At 37.0% G+C, this 4,573-nt stretch overlaps 1 long non-coding RNA gene across 1 annotated transcript; it reads left to right on the forward strand.

Annotated features, from left to right (window-relative positions):
* The first annotated feature begins 3,877 nt into the window (after positions 1-3,877).
* LOC116094244 lies at positions 3,878-4,217 on the forward strand. The gene is made up of 2 exons (XR_004120010.1): positions 3,878-3,967; positions 4,060-4,217. It is a non-coding gene; the product is annotated as an uncharacterized LOC116094244 (long non-coding RNA).
* The last annotated feature ends 356 nt before the right edge of the window (positions 4,218-4,573 follow it).

Here is a 4,573-nt window from a genome sequence, read left to right on the forward strand (position 1 = left end):
AACCAGTAGCCAACATCAAACTAAATGGAGAGAAACTTTATGCAATTTCACTAAAATCAGGGACTAGACAAGGCTACATACTCTCCCTGTCTATTCAATATAGTATTTGAAGCCACAGAAATACACAACAAAAGGAGGTCAAAGGGATACAAATTGGAAAGGAAGAAGTGAAAATATCACTATTTCCAGATGATACGGTAAAATACTTAAGTGACCCAAAAAATTACATCAGAGAACTTTTTCACCTGATAAACAATGTCAGCAAAGTGGCTGGATATAAAAAATTAACTCTAAAAAATCAGTAGCCTGAGAATAAAGTCACTCACTCAAGTCAAATAGCTTTGACCATAGCAGGAAGTCTGTATCCAAAAATCGTGCCTACAATTCACTCCTAGGCACAGCAGAATTGTCAACTCTCAGCTTAGCTATGATGGAGGTAAAATCCTTTGGTGATGTGAGGGTCATTGAAGTACAGCCTTATTACAATGAAATCTAATGTCTAAAAATTGTTCTTATTGTGGGCTTGTACCACAATAAGAGCCAAGATTTTAAGCTCTCATAAATACAAAACAAACAAACAAACAAAACGACTTTATATATTTATGTTCATTTAAGAAAATACTAGTAATGATGTATTATGTTGAAATATACAGTTAATATGTTTGGAGTTATTTAAAATTTATATTGAGAAAAATGTATGTATTCTCAGTATTGCTGTAGATAAGCATCTACATAAGACTGTCAAATGATTGTTGTTTTTATCAAACAACTTTTATAATACTCATTTTTATTGTTATAATATTTTATAAATTGTAAAGAATATGACAAAAGGCATTATAAGTATTTAAGGGGGTTTCTAGGAGGAGTTGGGGTACAAAGGGGAAACAAGAAAGTGATTTAATTCTATTTACTTAAAATGTTTTTAAATGTTAACAAATTCAGATAAACTTAAATCATGTAACTTTTCTCATTATAATGTAATAAAGGTTAAAAAAAATCAGTAGCCTTCCTCTACTCAAAGGACAAATGAGCTGAGAAAGAAATTAAGAAAATGACATCCTTCACAATAGTCACAAGCAATACATAATATCTTGGTGTGACACTAACCAAGCAAGTGAAAGATCTGTACAACAAGAACTTCTTCAAGTCTCTGAAGAAATATCAAAAAAGACCTCAGAAGATGGAAAGATCTCCCATGCTCGTGGATTGGCAGAATTAATATATTAAAATTGGCTATCTTGTGAAAGCAAGCTACAGATTCAATGCAATCCCTATCTAAATTCCAATGCAATTCTTCATAGAGTTAGAAAGAGCAGTTCTCAAATTCATTTGGAATAACAAAAATCTCAGGATAGGGAATACTGTTCTTAACAATAAAAGAACTTCTGAGGGAATCAGCATTCCTGACCGCAAGCTGTACTACAGAGCAATAGTAATAAAAACTGCATGGTATTGGCACAGTGACAATGGTATAAGAATAGAATTGAAGAACCCACACACCTATAGTCACTTGATTTTTGACAAAGGAGCCAAAACCATCTAGTGGAAAAGAGACAGCATTTTTAACAAAAGGTGCTGGTTCAACTGATGGTCAGCATGTAGAAGAATGCAAATTGATCCATTCTTATCTCCCTATACAAAGATTAAGTCCAAGTGGATCAAGGACTGCCACATTAAACCAGATACACTGAATCTAATAGAAGAGAAAATGGAGGAAATCCTCAAACACTTGAGCACAGGGGAAATTTTCCTGAACAGAACACCAATAGCTTATGCTCTAAGATAAAGAATTGACAAATGGGACCTCATAAAATTGCAAAGCTTCTGTAACGCAAAGGACACTGTCAATAGGACAAAACAGCAACCAACAGATTGGAAAAAAAAGTCTTTACCAACCCTACAGCTGATAGAGGGCTAATACCCAGCATATACAAAGAACTCAAGAAATTAGACTGCAGAGAACTAAATAACTATCAAAAAATGAGGAACAGAGCTAAACAGAGAATTCTCAACTGAGGAAACTTGAATGGCCAAGAAACAACTAAAGAAATGTTCAACATCCTTAGTTATCAGGGAAATGCAAGCCAAAATGACCCTGATATCCCACCTCCCACAATTCAGAAGAGCTAAGATCCAAAACTCTGGTGACAGTAGATGCTGGCAAGGATGTGGAGAAAGAGAAATATTCTTCCATTGCTGGTGTAATTGCAAGCTGGTACAACCACTCTGAAAATCAGTCTGGTGGGTCCTCAGAAAACTGGACATAATATTACCTGAGGATCCAGCTATACCTCTCCTGGACATATACCCAGAAAATGCTCCAACATGTAATAAGGACACACACTCCACTATGTTCATAGCAGCCATAATTATAATAGCCAGAAGCTGGAACCAATATTTTTACTGCAGCAGAACTTACAGTTCCTGGAACTGGGAATAAAACTTTTTCATGTCAAACAGTAGGAGTGATAGTAAATGAAGCTATTCCCTTTCCCACCCCACAATTCTTATACCCATGGATCTTGGCTATGGGACAAATTATACCATATATTGGACACAATTCTAAGTATGCACTATCTTCTGGAGAACCCTGCCCCAGCCCTCCAGGGTGCTACCACCTAATTTGATGCTATTACTGTATCTTCAAGAAGCCATTTCATCTATCAGGACAGCTGCTACAGGATGGTCTGTAACATGGTAAGACCAGTAGATTGCATGATTGTGGGCCCACTGTGACAATTCTCTGGCTGTGAAGTGATTTGCCTGGCCAGAAACAATACTGTTTGGAATACCATGATGATTGATAAAGGCATTATGTAAGTCCATGGAATGTGATTTTGGAAGAATCATTACATGTAGAAAAGGCTACCCATAACCAGAATAAGTATCTACTCCCATATGGACAAAGCATTAATTATCCTTTCCATGGAGAAAGTGATACAATTTAGTCAACATGCCACTAGGCTGCTATCTAGTCACTTAGGAGAATGGTATAATATCTGGGGCTCAGTGTTTGTCTCTTCTGTTGACTGATCTGGCACTCAGCAGCAGATGTAGCCCGATTAGCCTTGTTTAGTGGAAGTCCATGTTATTTGAGCCTTTCTCTGCCACCATGGTCACTTTGTTCATTGACACAACTAGGCAATCACAGGAGTAGATTGGTAGAATGTCTGACTGTCCTCAGAACAAATCATCCTATCTACTTGATTATTGAACTACTCCTTTTGATGAGAATTTTTACATGAGGCACAAATATCTTTACAACCTTTAACCATTTCAAAAGATCTATTCACATCTTCCCAGGATGTCTTTCTCACCAATTTTCCAATCATGCCTTCTCCAAGTTTACAACCTTCTAGCCAATCATATTGGCCATAGCCTCATGAATCGGTGAATAATCACACACCTGGATATTTCTCCTTTCAAACAAAATATATGACCATGTGTATTTCCCAAAGGAATTCCCACTGTGAAAATTTCTTTTCATTTGTGTCTTTCAGGATTTTCCCAGAAAGAGATTGTAATGTTGCAACTGTCCACTTTTCATTGGTCCCTGAATAACATGGAGAACCACTGGTAAACCAGGATCTAGTATTTTGTTCCTCAGTAAATTGATCGTAGGGCTCACCCCATGAAGCTATAGGTGTATGTGTGGCAATGGACAGCATTTTAATATGAGTAGAAAACACAGCATATAGGCACTTTCCTTATATACCTTCTATGCCTTCAGAGCCTGCTGATACACAAATGCATATATGCCATTTCCATTTGATAACAGATTGCTTCTGTGGATACCCCACTTTATGACTTACTAGGTTAGATCATAATGGGGAGCTCAAGTCACATGGTAACTTGGTAACCTACTATCAAATGTTCAATTTCCACTAATGCCAAATAGCAGGCTAGGAGCTGTTTTTCAAAAGAAGAATGATTGCAGATGATAGATTCTCACTCTAAAATCCCAAAGGTCTCTTCTGTCATTCACCTATAGGATCTTCAAAGGCTCCAAGCAGCATCCCTATTCACAACTGACTCCTCAAATACCATTGTGTCTTCTAGGTTCAAATGGTAAAGTAACCCTCACAACAGCCTGGACCTGTTGAAGAATCTTCTATTCCATATCCAAAACAAACCTAACAATTCCTCAACCCACTTGGTAAATGGGCCAAGTGAGGAATGTGCTGTCTCCAGAATCCAAATACATCCACTAAACTTTGTGCTTCTTTCTTGGTTGTTTGAGGGGTCAGGTACAATAACTTATCCATCACATTGGAAGTAATCTTTGCATCCATTTACCACTGGATTCCTAAGAATTTCACTGAGATAGAAGGCCCTTGAAATTTGGTTGGATTTATTTCCCATTTTCTGATGCACATGTGTTACCAATGAGTTCAAAGTGCTTGCTACCCCCTGCTTACTCAGCCCAATTAGCACAGGATCATTAATATATGCACCAATGTGAAATTTTATGAAAGATACAGACTATGAAGATCCATTCTAAGTTATGACATAGAGCTGTAAAGTTAATATATCCTTAAGGTAAAACTGTAAATGTATACTGATGGTTTTGCCG

This window comes from Mastomys coucha, unplaced genomic scaffold, assembly GCF_008632895.1.
Source record: "Mastomys coucha isolate ucsf_1 unplaced genomic scaffold, UCSF_Mcou_1 pScaffold16, whole genome shotgun sequence".
NCBI lineage: Eukaryota > Metazoa > Chordata > Mammalia > Rodentia > Muridae > Mastomys > Mastomys coucha.